At 44.3% G+C, this 18,959-nt stretch overlaps 1 protein-coding gene across 1 annotated transcript in view; it reads right to left on the bottom strand.

Moving 5' to 3' along the window:
• The window catches only part of nexmifb (neurite extension and migration factor b), a 319,292-nt gene extending 301,802 nt beyond the window's left edge, over positions 1-17,490 (bottom strand). The window contains exon 1 of the mRNA XM_034181284.1: positions 17,351-17,490. The gene's annotated coding sequence lies outside the window, so the exon portion shown is untranslated. The remainder of the gene's footprint in view (positions 1-17,350) is intronic.
• Between the last annotated feature and the right edge of the window lie 1,469 nt (positions 17,491-18,959).

Here is an 18,959-nt window from a genome sequence, read left to right as displayed (position 1 = left end):
CGTTCTGGTGCAGCCCGATCCTAGTCGCCAGTTAGTGGTTGAAGTGGACGCATCGGACTCAGGGATAGGAGCTGTGCTTTCCCAGAGCGGAAAGACCGATAAGGTCCTTCACCCGTGTGCCTATTTTTCCCGCAGGTTGACCCCGGCCGAACGGAACTATGACGTCGGCAATCGAGAACTCCTTGCGGTGAAAGAGGCTCTTGAAGAGTGGAGACATCTGTTGGAGGGAACGTCCGTGCCATTCACGGTTTTCACTGACCACCGGAACCTGGAGTATATCAGGACCGCCAAGCGGCTGAACCCCAGGCAAGCCTGCTGGTCACTGTTCTTCGGCCGTTTTGACTTCCGGATCACCTACCGTCCCGGGACCAAAAACCAGAGATCGGATGCCTTGTCCCGGGTACATGAAGATGAAGTCAAAGCGGAGTTGTCCGATCCACCGGAACCCATCATCCCGGAGTCCACTATCGCGGCCACCCTCACCTGGGACGTAGAGAGAACCGTCCGGGAGGCCCTGGCACGAAGCCCGGACCCCGGAACTGGGCCGAAGAACAGACTCTACGTCCCACCAGAGGCTAGGGCTGCAGTCCTGGACTTCTGTCACGGCTCCAAGCTCTCCTGTCATCCAGGGGTGCGAAGAACCGTGGCAGTTGTCCGGCAGCGCTTCTGGTGGGCGTCCCTAGAGGCCGACGTCCGGGATTATATCCAGGCCTGCACCACCTGCGCCAGGGGCAAGTCTGATCATCGCAGGGCTTCGGGACTGCTCCAGCCGCTACCCGTGCCTCATCGCCCCTGGTCCCACATCGGCCTGGATTTTGTCACGGGCCTCCCACTGTCCCAGGGCAACACCACCATCCTCACGATAGTGGACCGATTCTCCAAGGCGGCCCACTTCGTGGCCCTCCCGAAGCTCCCGACTGCCCAGGAGACAGCGGACCTCCTGGTCCACCACGTCGTCCAGCTGCATGGGATTCCAACAGACATCGTCTCCGATCGCGGTCCCCAGTTCTCCTCGCAAGTCTGGAGGAGCTTCTGCCGGGAACTGGGGGCCACGGTGAGTCTCTCATCCGGGTATCATCCCCAGACCAACGGGCAAGCAGAACGGGCCAATCAGGAGGTGGAACAGGCCCTGCGTTGCGTGACGGCCGCGCACCCGGCGGCCTGGAGTACCCATTTGGCCTGGATCGAGTATGCCCATAACAGCCAGGTGTCGTCAGCCACCGGCCTCTCCCCTTTTGAGGTGTGTCTGGGGTACCAGCCTCCTTTGTTTCCGGTGGTTGAGGGAGAGGTCGGTGTGCCCTCGGTCCAGGCCCACCTGCGGAAGTGCCGTCGGGTGTGGCGTGCCGCCCGTTCTGCTTTGCTGAGGGCCCGGATGAGGACGAAAGCCCATGCAGACCGTCGGCGGACCCCGGCCCCTACGTATCGGCCAGGGCAGGAAGTGTGGTTGTCGACAAAGGACATTCCCCTCCAAGTGGTCTCCCCTAAACTGCAGGATCGGTATATTGGTCCATTTAAAATCCTCAAGGTCATCAGTCCAGCCGCAGTGAGGCCGGAAGCTGAAGCCTCACTGCGGATCCATCCCGTTTTCCATGTGTCCCGAATTAAACCACATCACACCTCACCCCTCTGTACTCCGGGTCCGGCACCACCTCCTGCCCGGATCATCGATGGCGAGCCGGCTTGGACTGTGCGCCGGCTCTTGGATGTCCGAAGGATGGGCCGGGGCTTCCAGTATTTGGTGGACTGGGAGGGGTACGGCCCCGAAGAACGCTCCTGGGTGAAGAGGAGCTTCATCCTGGACCCGGCCCTCCTGGCCGATTTCTACCGCCGCCACCCGGACAAGCCTGGCGCCCGTTGAGGGGGGGGTCCTGTTGTGTGGGCCGCTGAAGAGGAGGTACTGCTGGCCCACCACCACCAGAGGGCACCCTGCCTGGAGTGCGGGCTCCAGGCACCAGAGGGCGCTGCCATCTCACAGGAGCAGCCGGGGTGACAGCTGTCACCTACGACAGCTGTTACCAATCATCTGATCCGCAGCGGTATATCTGCAAGACGTCATCTCCACTTCTTTGCCGAGATATCGCTCTACCAAGGAGGTAACAATCTCAGCTGACTGTGTTGACTTATTAACAGGAATATCTATTGCTTGTGTGTGTTGGACAACAGATATTCTGTTTCTTTTTTCGACGAGAGGTGGAGGTGGTTTTCCCACCATACGTGTTGCTGGGTGCACACGCACCCACATCTAACTGTTTTTGTTCCTCGACAGCAGTACCAGATCCGACAAGCGGAAGCAGTGGCCACCTGGGTGTTCGGGACTTGGCGGCTCCAGTATTCCCGGGGTTCGGTGGCAGAGGAAATCGTGTGGTTCCGGTTCTGCTTTGGACGGACGTCTCTTATCTTCGAGCCTGCCCACGTGACACATTTATTGTGAATTGACTACTTGACTACAATTGTTATTCGCCGTGTTGGTTGTGCTTCTTCACAACAGTAAAGTGTTGTTATTTGACTTCCTCCATTGTCCGTTCATTTGCGCCCCTGTTGTGGGTCCGTGTTCCTACACTTTCACAACACTGGCATCCTGTCCAGGGAGTATCCTGCCTCACGCTCTATGACCGCTGGGATACACTCCACACACCCATCCACCCCCTCTCCCACCCCCAAATGACCCTTAATTAGAGTAAGCGGGTATAGAAAATGGATGGATAATCTACTTTTCAGATATCAGAATCATTCCATGCATAAAAATAAAAATATGCCCTTTATGTTGGACAGCCGTCCGGCCAAAATTTTAAAAAGTTTTTTCTTAAGACAATAAAAGGTGGACCTAGAATTACCTGAGTCTCAGTGAATGATTTAGTAATGCTCCACCATAACTGCTTTGTGGCACCAATGAATTCAACATTACATTTCTTGATGACTACAACATTTACTTTCCTCATGGTTGAATCCTTTTTATTGACTTATTTTTATTAATCTAATCAATTAATGGATTGAATAACTGAAATTATTTTGTTAAAAATGAGCATGACAATTATGTTTAAAAAAAAAAGAAGCTATCTTCAAATTACTTTTTTCATCCAATAATGGTTTTAGACAACCAGTGCAAACTAGGCCTGCTTGAGTCTGGCAAAAATCATTGAGATGTTTGCACACGCCACCGCCAACAACGATGCAGATGGATGGGTGACTCATGACAAGCTCACTGGACCTGTCATCTAGGTGAATTAAAAATGGTTATTTGCGTAGTTCATAGTGAGAAGGGTCATAAAGGGTCACAGGGGGAAGGGGATAGAGCCTATTCCAGTGGTCACAGAGCGTGAGGCAGGGTGTACCCTGCCTCACTGGAAAGGACGCCAATCTGTCACAGGGCCACATGTAAACAAACACATTCACACATACACCTACAGACAACTGGAAGTGTCCAGTTCACCTAACCTGCATGCCTCTGGAAGTGGGAGGAAGCCAAACACCTGGAGAGAACCCACATGAACAACATGCAAACTACAGAAAGCTTCAGGTGGGAAGCAATCTCACAACCTTCTTGCTGTGAGGCAGCAGTGATAACCATTAAGTCACTATGCCACCCAACAAGCTATCAATACCTACTGATATGTGCTAAAGGTACTAACGTATAAATAAGACTAAAATTTCACTCAGTGTAAATACTGGTGTGCCAACTTCTTTGATGGCCTGCTAGTACAATTAACTGCACAGCAAACCATATTATCTCAGATTAGGGCTGCTCGATTATGGAAAAAATCAGTATCACGTTTATTTAGGTAAATACTGAAATCACGATTATTCAAACGATTTTTTTTTAAGTTACACAATGCATTTATTCAGCATTTCTCTCACTCTAAAAAAAAAAATGTTATAGACAATGTGCGCATAACCTCCAAATTGAAAATGTACTGTACCTTACCTGTATAAAACATAAAATGAATAAAATAATTAAAAATATCTTATTATATATTATTTTTCTGTTTTCCTCTCCCTTCCCTGTTGTCACTGACCAGTTGGTCAGTGTCTTTGGGCATCTCCCTGACTTGTGCTACTAGGACATAGTGCGGCTGCATTGTTTTTGTTTCAATTTATGTTCATTAGTTTGTGTTTTTGTCATCATTCCCTTGACCACGTCTCCTTATCTCCTTTTGGAGAAATTTATCCGTTCATTTATTGTTAAAATATAAAATGAAACAGCTTTTTTAAAAATAATAAAATAGTTGCTGTTGAAAGAGCCTTTTATTTAGAAGCAGGTGATGTTATGCTGAATTCTCGGGACCAGATGAAGGTCTCTTCTGCAGCTTTGAACGCTAGTGGTGTTACTGAAGACACTTTTGTCCTATTTTGAAGAGCAGAGATGTTTTCTTTCGACTGGACTTTGTGGTGTTCAGCTCATCAATAGAAGTTTGGTTGTCTGCACAGCAAATGTTCCTGATTAGGACAAATAAAAATATTTCTTTAAATATAAAGAAACACTAAACAGTTTATATAAAAAAAGGAAAAAAAACGGGGAAAAACGATGGAAAAAAAACGTCCAAAAAAATAAGTTATTTAAAGTTAAGCTTTTGTGGTGTCTGAAAAAAGCTGTAGCTTTATTTGGTAAAAATAAAACTAAACTGCAGAACTAAACTCCGTTGGGCAAACTGGGACTTTGCATATATCCAAAAAGTGGGAGATTTCGGACTGAGTGGGTTTGTTCCATCACCCCGGCTGCCTGCCTCGCTCTGCCCAGGAATGATGCCTGAAGGCCGGCTTCTCCGTGCGGATTGGCTCGATGTCCCACCAAGTCGTCAGTCCTCCCTCGGTCGGCGTCACTCCGAAAAGTAGCTGAAAAAAAGCTTCTCCCAGCAGGGTGATGGGAGAATCGTTCTACTGCTGCTTTTTAAAGCTTTTTTGTGGTTCAAGCGACGCAAATTCAAGAAGGCGATCGCTGAACTTTTTTCAGGTTGTGGAAACAGCCAGAGTGTGACGTAGCAATCTCTGCCCCCTTGCCGCTTCCGAAGCGACGCGTCTGACGTCATGCGTCTTGGGACATGTTGACGGATTGGCCTGATGAAAGGCCCTTAAATCATTTCACTCGATTATACGAGTTTGGAGATCGTTTGATACAAATATCGATATCGCGATCGAAATTCGGTTAATTGCACAGCCCTATCTCAGATATTCCCAATAATACAGTTGGTACAGCTGGCGCAAGAACTGGCGAGTATGCTTTAGCCGAAGTTTACTGAGCCGGGCCAGAACTTACTTGTTGTCATTGACAACCACACATACGAGGACAATTGCCGATAAAGCCAAGAAGCTGAAACCATGGTATGGGGTGAGCGTTACCCCCAAGGCGACCATGACCGATATTTACAGCCAGTATGCATGTGGTATTTTGGACAATGGAGGTAGCTTGAACGCCAAGTACAACGGCTGCAAAGTGAGTTTTTCCTCAGAGAGTTATAGCTCTGTGCTGACACATTCTATTCAGTGTGCCTTCTGGCAAACTTTAGCTGAAATTTCACATCTTCTTCTGAAGAAAATCCTTCTCTAAATAAAAAAATTAAAAAAATCTGCCCTCCCTCATGACTTTTTTCTGATGTCAAGGATGATAAACTAATGTTTTTTGTTTTTTAATGGGGCCTTAGTTGTATTTATAAAACTCCAGACAGCTGGCAAACAAGATTTAAACCAATTAAATTTAAGAATTTAAACCAACCAATCATTTACTTTAAATTGCTTGAGAAGGTGAAACCAGATGATCTATAATTAAACTAAAATGAAATTTTAAAACCATTCACCATTGGTTTAAAGTCATTTAAAGGCAGATAGCAATAAGATGTCTCCTTTCAAGCAGTTGAAATCATAAACATTTTCAAAGTGGTACAACATTGGCATAAGAAGGTTTCAAATGTGTTTCTGTAAAATAAATTTAAAAAGTGCAAATACTCAAGTTGAGAATCTTAAACATCCAAAGAAATGGCACTGACAGTGTAAAACTAACACTGTTATTGTTAGTTTTACACTGGAGATATTACTATGCACGCACACACACACACACACACACATGGAATAGGACAAATACACAAATCTAAATCAAACCAAGTCAGTGACTGTGCTGAGGCATAGTGGTGAACAGTGCACCGAATAGAACAAGGAAACAGTTAAGATTTTATGTTTAGTTCAAAATTTGTAAATGCCTTCACGCCAGTTCATAGTGTGAAAGTTTGTTTAAACACAAGGTAAGATACAACCAATCACAAATAATGTAAAACAGACCATCTTGCACTTCTCCCTTGGTTCAAACTGTGTTCACATGCCAACATTTCTAAGAGGACCAAAACTTTAAGTTACGGGGTATACTAGCAACTCCAGGAGCCTGTTACATGAATCCTAATATCAGAGCTATTACAAGTCTTAATTGTTGAAGCTGTTTTGAAGTGCTTCCATAGTACAACCCAGTGAAAGTCCTCTGGAAATAATTCACAGTACACCTTTCACATCTCTGCTTTTTTTTTGGGGGGGGGGGGGGGGGGGGTTGTTTTGTTTTTAGACACTGTACAGAATTATGGTCCTCTGAATAAATTTCACTGAAGACTTTGGTGTCACCAAAGTCAACACGAGACTCATTCTGCAGTGTCCTTTCATTCATGCTTGTGCTTATCCCGATCCCATAGCCTGTAGTGGATGAAAGTCTAAAGCTACATCTGAATGTTCATACCAGCTTATTACATAGTCGGCACGAAAGTAGTACATCACAATCTGTAGGATATCCAAATACTCAACAGGCATTTAGTTGTAGTCATACAGTACCTGGATAATCTACTACCTCCATAGTGTGTTAACAGACTCCCCACTATCCATGAGGCAGCTGGAACCTGGCAATCAAATAAGAACTACCTGACAAAATTCAAAGAAGATAGTGGACATAAATGAAAATGGTAACGTGTCAAGGGGCAGTGGCATTAAGCATCAGGAACCATGAACAAAAATATGTGCCCTTGCAAAACAGAAATCTTCACAGCATACATGGGCATGCACGTTTGCCTCATTTGTTAACATCTGGGTCAAAGGGCAGTAGGGTTGGATATGTTTCGTGGCTGAACCAATAGTGCTAAACGGTGGTTCTTTTCTCATACTGAAATCATAAATTTGAAATTTTGTTGTGTATGATACAGTAAAAATGTATGATCCAGACACAACAGCTAAAGAAAAATGTACAGCAGATAACTAAAGTAAGTTTTAGGAGTGTGTAATATATATGGTCAGGAATAACAATGTGATTGTTGTTTTAACAACGTCCAATCTAAAGCCGGGTTCACACGGCAGGATAATTAGGCCGATATCAGACCCGATCTTCCCCTTCCGACAATCGTAAGGACGCCCCGACAATTGTGATGACGCCAAAGACAATCTTATCAGATATTCCTGTCGTGTGTGGTGGGTTAAGAGCACTCTGATCTGCTCGGAAGGGCGTCAGGAGCGCTCCGATCGCAAATCTGGGATATTCAACATGTTGGGTTTTTTTTGGCCCGATATCGCAGTGTGTGTGGTGTCCTCCGACCACAAACGAGCTCACAGCCTGCTGAATGTGACGTGCAGCCAATCAGAAAGCGAGATGACGGACGTACGGAGCGGAAAATAAAATCAAAACAGCTGTTCTGACTTATCAGAAAGTCCGGTGGTCGCGCTGTCTCCACTTCTTTAAAGAACGCCTTTCCTTTTCCTTTTGTTATCGTTTTTCCCTCTGTTTTAAATAGTCCACAGAGTACCTCCATTTGTTTACTCTGAAGTCACGTTTAATCTCGAGAGATTTTGGCGAGATTTCCTGTCTGAACTGTAATTGTTCGTGTGTTAAATCTGTTCGTGTGTGGTGGTGTTGTTATTACCGTGTGGCTGAACACCACACACTGTACGACCAAACCGGTTAGATCCATGATTTTTTATCTTCACGTGTGTGGTCTCTCAGGTTTTGGAAACCTAAAGATAATTTTAAAATCCTGTCGTGTGAACCAGGCTTAATGTTATTTAAGCCTCTGGTTGCAGCAGAGCAATGTTGCCAGATTTAGAGATTTTGCATTTTGTTTTGCAGACTGGAGGCAGTTTTTGAACAGCCTTTGGACTGGTAATCATCAGCTGTATTCGGCAACAGGGCAGAGCAGAGATTCACAGTCACACGATCTCTCGTTAGCAGCTGCAACACAGGTTAGCTCTTAGCTCTGAGCATGACTGAGGAATAAAAAAGATGGAAAAGGAGAAAACATGCTGACACCTCCAGTCTCACAATTTACCTCGAAAGATTTAGTTGCAAGCCGCGGATCACCCTCACTGGTGCAGAATGGTTTAAATATGACTAGACAAATGTCCCTCAAGAGACAGCTTCTTCTTCTTCTTCTTTGTCTTTCGGCTGTTCCCGTTAGGGGTCGCCACAGCAGATCAATCGTTTCCATCTCACCCTGTCCTCTGTATCTTCCTCTGTCACACCAACCACCTGCATGTCCTCTCTCAGCACATCCATGAACCTCCTCTTTGATCTCCCTCTTCTCCTCCTGCCTGGTGGATCCATCCTCAGCATCCTTCTCCCTATATACACTGGGTCCCTCCTCTGCACATGTCCAAACCATCTCAATCTCGCCTCTCTGACTTTGTCTCCAAACCGTCCCACCTGAGCTGTCCCTCTGATATGTTCATTCCTAATCTTGTCCATTCTTGTCACTCCCAAAGAGAATCTCAACATCTTCAGCTCTGCCACCTCCAGCTCTGCCTCCTGTCTTTTTGTTAGTGCCACTGTCTCTAAACCATACAACATAGCTGGTCTCACTACTGTTTTGTAAACTTTCCCCTTCACCCTTGCTGATATTCTTCGGTCATAAATCACTCCTGCCACCTTTCTCCATCCACTCCACCCTGCATGCACTCTCTTCTTCACCTCTCTACCACACTCTCCATTACTTTGAACAGTTGACCCCAAATATTTAAACTCATCTACTTTCACCACTTCTACTCCTTGTAAGTGCACTATTCCACTGGGCTCCCTCTCATTCACACACATGTACTCAGTCTTGCTTCTACTGACTTTCATTCCCCTTCTCTCCAAAGCATATCTCCACTTCTCCAGACTAGACTCAACTTTCTCTCTACTCTCACTACAGATCACAATGTCATCTGCAAACATCATAGTCCATGGGGACTCCTGTCTGATCTCATCCATCAACCTGTCCATCACCACTGCAAACAAGAAAGGACTCAGAGCTGATCCTTGGTGTAATCCCACCTCCACCTTGAATGAGTCTGTCATTCCGACTGCGCATCTCACCGCTGTCACACTATTCTTGTAAATGTCCTGCACTACCCTAACATACTTCTCTGCCACTCCAGACTTCCTCATACAATACCACAACTCTTCTCTTGGCACCCTATCATAAGCTTTTTCTAAGTCCACAAACACACAATGTAACTCTTTCTGTCCTTCTCTGTACTTTTCCAACAGTATTCTCAGAGCAAACATTGCATCTGTAGTGCTCTTTCTCGGCATGAAACCATATTGCTGCTCACAGATCTTCACCTGTTTTCTAAGCCTAGCTTCTACTACTCTTTCCCATAACTTCATGCTGTGGCTGATCAGCTTTATGCCTCTGTAGTTACTGCAGCTCTGCACATCACCCTTGTTCTTGAAAATAGGAACCAGCACACTTCGTCTCCACTCCTCAGGCATGCAATCACTTTCTAATATTTTATTAAACAATCTGGTTAGAAACTCTACTGCCATCTCTCCTAGACATTTCCATGCCTCCACTGGAATGTCATCTGGACCAACTGCCTTTCCACTCTTCATCCTCTTCATAGCAGCCCTCACTTCTTCCTTGCTAATCTCTTGTACTTCCTGATTTACTCTCACCACATCATCCAGCCTTTTCTCTCGCTCATTTTCTTTATTCATCAACTCTGCAAAATATTCCCTCCACCTTCTCAGCACACACTCCTCACTTGTCAGCACATTACCATGTGCATCTTTTACCACCCTAACCTGCTGCACATCCTTTCCAGCTCTGTCCCTTTGTCTGGCCAATTGGTACAAGTCCTTTTCTCCTTCCTTACTATTCAACTTCTTGTACAGCTCGCAATATGCCTTTTCCTTTGCTTTTGCCACTTCTCTTTTCGCCTTACGCCGCATCTCCTTGTACTCCTGTCTACTTTCTTCATCTCTCCGACTATCCCAAAACTTTTTCGCCAACCTCTTTCTCCTTATGCTTTCCTGGACCTCTTCATTCCACCACCAAGTCTCCTTGTCTTCCTTCCACTGTCCAGATGTCATACCCAGTACTGTCCTAGCTGTCTCCCTCACCACATCTGCAGTACTTTTCCAGTTGTCCAAAATTGCTTCCCCTCCAACCAGTGCTTCTCTCACCTGCTCGCTAAATTTCACACAACAGTCTTCCTCCTTCAGCTTCCACCATCTGATCCTTTGTTGAGCTCTCACTCTCTTCTTCTTCTTTACCTCTAAAGTCATCCTACAAACAACCATCCTGTGCTGTCTAGTGACACTCTCTCCTGCTACCACCTTACAGTCTGTGATTTCTTTTAGCTTGCATCTCCTATAAAGAATGTAGTCCACCTGTGTGCACCTTCCTCCACTCTTATATGTTACCCTGTGCTCCTCCCTTTTCTTAAAGTAGGTATTCACCACAGCCATTTCCATCCTTTTTGCAAAATCAACTACCATCTGTCCTTCCCCATTCCTATCCTTGATACCATATCTACCCATTACTTCCTCATCACCTCTGTTCCCTTCACCAACATGCCCATTGAAGTCTGCTCCTATCAATCAATCAATCAATCAACTTTTTTCTTGTATAGCGCCAAATCACAACAAACAGTTGCCCCAAGGCGCTCCACATTGCAAGGCAAGGCCATACAATAATTATGAAACACAGTCTACGTCTAAAGCAACATAACCAAGGGATGGTCCAGGGTCACCCGATCCAGCCCTAACTATAAGCCTTAGCGAAAAGGAAAGTTTTAAGCCTAATCTTAAAAGTAGAGAGGGTATCTGTCTCCCTGATCTGAATTGGGAGCTGGTTCCACAGGAGAGGAGCCTGAAAGCTGAAGGCTCTGCCTCCCATTCTACTCTTACAAACCCTAGGAACTACAAGTAAGCCCGCAGTCTGAGAGCGAAGCGCTCTAATGGGGTAATATGGTACTATGAGGTCCCTAAGATAAGATGGGACCTGATTATTCAAAACCTTATAAGTAAGAAGAAGAATTTTAAATTCTATTCTAGCATTAACAGGAAGCCAATGAAGGGAGGCCAACACGGGTGAGATATGCTCTCTCCTGCTAGTCCCCGTCAGTACTCTAGCTGCAGCATTCTGAACCAACTGAAGGCTTTTTAGGGAACTTTTAGGACAACCTGATAATAATGAATTACAATAGTCCAGCCTAGAGGAAACAAATGCATGAATTAGTTTTTCAGCATCACTCTGAGACAAGACCTTTCTGATTTTAGAGATATTGCGTAAATGCAAAAAGGCAGTCCTACATATTTGTTTAATATGCGCTTTGAATGACATATCCTGATCAAAAATAACTCCAAGATTTCTCACAGTATTACCAGAGATCAGGGAAATGCCATCCAGAGTAACGATCTGGTTAGACACCATGCTTCTAAGATTTGTGGGGCCAAGTACAATAACTTCAGTTTTATCTGAGTTTAAAAGCAGGAAATTAGAGGTCATCCATGTCTTTATGTCTGTAAGACAATCCTGCAGTTTAGTTAATTGGTGCGTATCCTCTGGCTTCATGGATAGATAAAGCTGGGTATCATCTGCGTAACAATGAAAATTTAAGCAATACCGTCTAATAATACTGCCCAAGGGAAGCATGTATAAAGTGAATAAAATTGGTCCTAGCACAGAACCTTGTGGAACTCCATAATTAACTTTAGTCTGTGAAGAAGATTCCCCATTTACATGAACAAACTGTAATCTATTAGACAAATATGATTCAAACCACCGCAGCGCAATGCCTTTAATACCTATGACATGCTCTAATCTCTGTAATAAAATTTTATGGTCAACAGTATCAAAAGCAGCACTGAGGTCCAACAGAACAAGCACAGAGATAAGTCCACTGTCCGAAGCCATAAGAAGATCATTTGTAACCTTCACTAATGCTGTTTCTGTACTATGATGAATTCTAAAACCTGACTGAAACTCTTCAAATAGACCATTCCTCTGCAGGTGATCAGTTAGCTGTTTTACAACTACCCTCTCAAGAATCTTTGAGAGAAAAGGAAGGTTGGAGATTGGCCTATAATTAGCTAAGATAGCTGGGTCAAGTGATGGCTTTTTAAGTAATGGTTTAATTACTGCCACCTTAAAGGCCTGTGGTACATAACCAACTAACAAAGATAGATTGATCATATTTAAGATTGAAGCATTAAATAATGGTAGGACTTCCTTGAGCAGCCTGGCAGGAATGGGGTCTAATAAGCATGTTGATGGTTTGGATGAAGTAACTAATGAAAATAACTCAGACAGAACAATCGGAGAGAAAGAGTCTAACCAAATACCGGCATCACTGAAAGCAGCCAAAGATAACGATACATCTTTGGGATGGTTATGAGTAATTTTTTCTCTAATAGTCAAAATTTTGTTAGCAAAGAAAGTCATGAAGTCATTACTAGTTAAAGTTAATGGAATACTCAGCTCAATAGAGCTCTGACTCTTTGTCAGCCTGGCTACAGTGCTGAAAAGAAACCTGGGGTTGTTCTTATTTTCTTCAATTAGTGATGAGTAGAAAGATGTCCTAGCTTCACGAAGGGCTTTCTTATAGAGCAACAAACTCTTTTTCCAGGCTAAGTGAAGATCTTCTAAATTAGTGAGACGCCATTTCCTCTCCAACTTACGGGTTATCTGCTTTAAGCTACGAGTTTGTGAGTTATACCACGGAGTCAGACACTTCTGATTTAAAGCTCTATCACCACTCTTTCATGCTTGGGCACACTTTCCACCACCTCATCTAACACACTCCAGAAACCTTCTTTCTCCTTCATCTCACAACCAACCTGTGGGGCATACGCACTGCTGATATTCATCATCACCCCTTCAATTTCCAACTCCACACTCATCACCCTGTCAGACACTCGCTTAACCTCCAACACACTTATAGCATACTCTTCCTTTAAAATGACCCCAACACCATTTCTCTTCCTGTCCTCAGCATGGTACAACAACTTGTACCCACCGCCGATGCTCCTGCTCTTACTTCCCTTCCACTTGGTCTCTTGCACACACAATACGTCATATCAGCCAGCTCTCTCCCTTTACCAGTCATACTACCAACATTCAAAGTCCCCACTCTCATTTCCACCCTTCTAGTTTTCTTCTTCTCCCGCTGTTCGTGGCAACGTTTTCCTCCTCTTCTTCGTCGTCTTCACCCAGCAGTAGCCCAATTTCCACCGGCACCCTGTTGGGCAATAGCACCGGTGGCGGACGTTGTTAACCCGGGCCGCGACCGATCCGGTATGGGAATTCGATTCTGAGTCTGCATAGTTTGGTTGGCTTGTTTTACACCGGATGCCCTTCCTGACGCAACCCTCCTCATTTATCCGGGCTTGGGACCGGCACTCAGAATGTACTGGCTCCACACCCCATGTGGCTGACAGCAATGTGCAAAATGTTGCTGTTAAAAAAACAATTCGACAAGGAACTTGTTTCACCTCCTGTGAACCAACAACAGCAGTAATATGAAGACTAAAGCTTTGAGACTCAGTTGCTCAAGAAAAGCCTAAGGCCTTGTCCACACAGAAACTGATACAATCATTTTCTATGGCATTTTGAAAAAATGTTCAGTAAACACATCACTGTTTCAAGAAATATTTAAGGCGCTGTTATCTTAATATTTTTTCTATTGCTTTTTACTTTAATGTTTAAGAAAATAAATAAGAACCGTTTTCTGAACCAGTCTCCATAAATGTCATCAGTAAGTAGGGATGGGTATTGATAAGATTTTATCAATATCATTATCGATTACGCTTATCGATCCGATTCCTTATCGATTCCTTTATCGATACCTCTTGTGAATTTGTGTACTGTGTACTAAAAGTAAGCTTTACAGGTTTTCTATGTCAACAACATTTTATTGAGTCTTAAAGTAAATAAATATGTAATTGGTCACTGGATCCTTAAACTCTGGACAAAATAAACTCTACATGGTGGCTCCTTGATCTCTGGACATAAATAGAAATAAACAAAATCCGTAGTTTTGTCAAAAGCATTTCCTTTCAGACATGATTGGCATGAATGTCTTTCCATATGTCTGAGTTGAGCTCTTGCAGCTGTGCTGTGCTGCACGTCAGGATGTAATTCATAAAGAATGCAAGACGACTCATTCTGGGAGGGAAAAATTTTTAGTCAATTGTAGTTTATTGTCTGTATTACAGCATTTGGAAAGAGGTGTCATTTTATTTAAAACGGCAATTCGTTTTGAAGTTATTAATTCCGACCAGACTCTGTCTCGGCAGAGAGCAGCGCAGCGTTTGGGGCTATGCCAACGGAATGGAGGACGATTCTCATTTCTTGACTGCAACAAGAGTCCCAGTTAGTGACTTTCATCCACACAAAAGTGACTCACAATTAACATATTTAATGGCTTTGAGAGGGATTAAGAAGTGGACTTTCCGCTTCTGAAGAGCAGCAAATGAAAGAACCAACAAGCCAGGGGATCGAAGCATTGCTTCATTGGTTCACGTTTCAAAGTGGAGTCGCACTGAAGAAGCAGTTGATTACAGAGCCGCTGCAGGGTCTGTAATCAACGTAGAGAAATGATCATTTTCCCAACAAACAATACCCGAAAAGAACCAGTTCTCGATACCCAAGCCTAATAGTAAGCAATACCTACTAGTACTAATTACACATTTTTGAAAAATATTGTCTAATTATCGTTACTGTCATAATCACAAAAAATACTGAGGGCTTGTATTTTCCATATCCCACACCTCTAGTGTTAGTTAATTTGCAGTTGTTCTAAGTATCTAGTCAATAATGACTATAATATTACTTGTAGGAGAAGCCAAAATAAAAATGAGTTTTAGTATTGTGCAAAAAAAAAAAAAAATGACCAGTAGTTGTTGGGATGATGGTGAGCTGCTGGGATGATGGTGAGACACCCAATGGTAATGAAGCTCTTAGTTGTGCTGGGAGTCACAGCTTCGACACCAAACGAGACTTAAACGACACTATCATCTCATCATATATTTTTTTCCTTTTGCTAGCTTTGATTGTTATGATCAACAATAACATTTAAGGCTGAGGCAATTACATAAATACATCGATTTAGATCATGAGGGTTGAAGTATCGCAATATGGCTGCGTGCAGTGAGAGATGTAGACTGAACTGCAATCCATACTATAAAAGACAGATTACCAGGAAAGACTGTGCTTTTTTCTGTAGATTAATGTCCAGTGGTACAGACTGCCCTATTTTTTTGTTTTGTTTTCTTTTAAAGAGAAGGCAATTTAATAAAATATTGTGATATAAATGGCAAGTTTTAAAATGACATTTTGGTAAATTCATTATTATATTACTCCAGAAATCAAAATAAGAGATTAATTGAAAGGTGCAGCCCTAATAACATTACATCATGGCTGGGTGTACCCGACTCCACTGTACATGTCAGTGAGGTGCTACCAAACGCTGGTTCATGACATAGTGGGGCTGAGTTAATGCTTCAAATACTGTACAGGTGTCCGGCTGCAGCAGTTGTTTTCTATTCTTAGAATTTAATCGCAACTGTGGAAAAACAGTAACCTCAGTAACCACGACACTACTGACACAGTAGATAAACTAGCAGGTTTCGCTCTCTTTCTTCCTCGAACCCAGATGTGCTCCAGCAGGGTTTTTCCCGCATAAAGAAATGAGAGGTGGCCACCTCAGACAAATTGGGTAGTAGGTTCTTGACATTACTAAACAATGAGAATTCTGATAGGAGGGTACGACTTCCCAGCCCAGTCCCATGGTTTTTTTGTGCCCGTCACAAGAAGCGCCCGACTGTCGTGGCACGTTTTTTTTTTTTTTTTGACATTTAAAATCCTCTCCTTCTCCTAACTCTAACCATAACCACAGCGTAACAGTCTACCCTCCCCTAACCCTAAAAATAACCTCCCCAGACCCCCCCATCACCCCACATTTGTGCCCCTGTCACGAAATGAATTTGTGCTCCCATCACAAAAGCACCCCATTTTCATGCCTCCATCACAAACCCATAGATTAATGTACTTTTCATAATGCCGCCACAAACTGCCGTAAGACTGGACCTCCATTGGATGGGACGCCAATCCATTGCAGGTTACTTCCCCATGTAAGCTGGTACCCATTTACAGCCGGATGGAGTGGGACAATACAGATGGAAGTGTATCGTCCAAGGACCACACAGAGAAGTAGCTTATGAATGCGATCCAGGTCTACATACTGATGGCCTGAGATTCCTATCCCACAGAGCTACCTGCTCTACAAATTGTACACAGCATTCCCAATTTCTCACTCATTTGTTTTTTGGTTTTCAAATCTAATTATTTAAGAACTAATTGTGACACCTGCACAGAAGCCAGTGCAGAGGCTGCTGCTGTTGTTGCTGTTGTTGTAGCTGTTATGGGCTGCAGCTCATTATTTTCTAGCAGGTTTGCAGTGTGGCTGCCTGGGACCTCCTGTAAACATCTATCATGAGGCTTCCTTTAAAAAAAAAAATGGAGCAGACACAGTGATCCAGTGAACCCCACAGTGCAGGCATGCACACACAAACACACACACTCATTGTGCACCTGTGCGTGCGTGAGCGCGTCATAATTTGGGCCGATTTTAATCATTTGTGCTCATAAAGCGTTTATGAATCATTTATTGTCACAATAGAGGGGCCTAGTTGTAAGATGATGGGGTTTCATTCATGAATCATGCATAGAGTATTCGCATTTATTTTCCTCTCTCTATATATTTTTTTTTGGGGGGGGGGGGCGCTGCGTAACCAATATGACGTCTCGTCCTCAAAACATTGCTTTGAAGCTTTACGTTGCTTCATACGAACACCCACACGTGGTGTCGGTATTTTTGTTGTAATTTTTTTTTCGCAGTTAATGTGGAATGGATGAGGCTCAGCCGAATGAATGCAGCTGTCCCACGGAGGCAGGGCTGCTACTACGCCGCATGCTCGGCGTGTTCTCCCTGTGCAGAAAATGTCCGATCACATCACAATATTCCTAATAAAAGCAGCGCTGTCATGTCCGCGTGTGTGCACAGCTCGCTCAAGGATCACAAATAGCGTGTTTTGGGTTTTTGTTTTCTCTCTCTCCTCCTCCTCAGTGCTTACCTTCACGGCGTCTGCGCCCAAACTGCGTCTTTCCCTCCGCCGCAATGGGCTCCTTCCTCGGCGGCTTCGGACGGTTAGCAGAGGTGCGTCTAGTCCCCGAAATGCAAACACTTCCCCTGCATGGTTCCCACCCCCCACCCCACCCCACACCACACCACACCACACACCCTCCGCGCCACCAGGAGCAGCAGCCCGGGCCTCCGTTGAGAACAGGTGGACGCGCCTCTCAATGATGGAGACGGCGCGGTTCTCCTCTCCCCCGCCGCTCCATCTTCAATCACGGAAGAATTGGTATTCCAGGAACTACACGGCGACCGGCAGCATGTCCGACTGTCGCCGTGCGGTGGTTTCTCAGGACATAAACAGGGGCCGTCGCGTCTCAAACTCCCAGTTCGCGGCGTCCCTCCTCGGCCGCTGTCTTTTCCTCTTACCGGATCCTGGATGTTGCCATTGTCACGGTGTATTTTTCCCCTTCTTTTTTTTTTTTTTTTTTTTTGTAGCTGGACCTCTCCCCCTCCTTGCGGCGCGCAGTCTCGTAGGCGCGCGCTTCGCTTGCTCCCCCTCCGATTCTCCTGGTTCCGACCTATGAGCGCGCGCCGCCAGTCGACGCAGGGACACGCACGGGACGTGCTGAGCAAATCAGGTGGCCCGTGAGCACCGGATCATAACAGGGCAACTGCAACCACATGAATAATGAATCGTCGACAGGCACTCACACCACAAAACACGAAATAGTGGAGCAGATGAGTATGATTATTGGCCAGAATTGTTCACTTGGTGATACAAGCATCAGATTTGGCATGAATGTTCTTCATAAATCAGTATTTGAGAAAAAAAAGTGCTGGCCACTTTGAAAATCCAATATGGCGGCCAGGTATGGGTCAATGAAGAATAAAACAGGGTCAAAATTTAAAAATGCTAACAATCATATTGAAAGCTACACCACATTATGTGTCTGATCACAAAGATTCCAAAAAGGTATAGTTTGGGCTATCTATGACTGAATGTTATGGAGTTATGGGGTAAAAACAGCAAGAATGGTAAGAAAGGTCAGTTTCAGTTTGCACAGGAGTCAAAAGTTATAGTTGCACCAATTTTGGTAAGAGTTCATGCAAATTATTGGTTGAACTAATAGGATTAATAAATGGAATAGTTTTGACTGTGTTGAATGCTTGGTTTGCAGAGTAAATGTCAAACAATGTTGACGTACATTGGATTCTATGACATATGACGTATGTTACCATGTAACGTGACAACGAAGCATGACACATGGTGCAAACTATTCCTTTTTAAAACCCTATTAACTCAACCAATAATTTGCGTCACATTTGACAAAAATAGGAGGAACTTTAACTTTTGACCACTGTACAAACTGAAACTGACTTTTCTTGCCATTCTTGCTGTTTTTACCCCATAACTCCATAACATTCAGTCATAGATAGCCCAAACTATACCTTTTTGGAATCTTTGTAATCAGGCACATAATGTGGTGTAGCTTTCAATATGATTGGAGCATTTTTAAATTTTGACCCCTGTGTAATTCTTCATTGACCTCTACCTGGCTGCCATATTGGATTTTCACGTGGCCAGCACTTTTTTCCCAAACACC

This window comes from Thalassophryne amazonica, chromosome 11, assembly GCF_902500255.1.
Source record: "Thalassophryne amazonica chromosome 11, fThaAma1.1, whole genome shotgun sequence".
Classification (NCBI taxonomy): domain Eukaryota; kingdom Metazoa; phylum Chordata; class Actinopteri; order Batrachoidiformes; family Batrachoididae; genus Thalassophryne; species Thalassophryne amazonica.
This window is presented reverse-complemented; position numbering and strand designations above follow the sequence as displayed.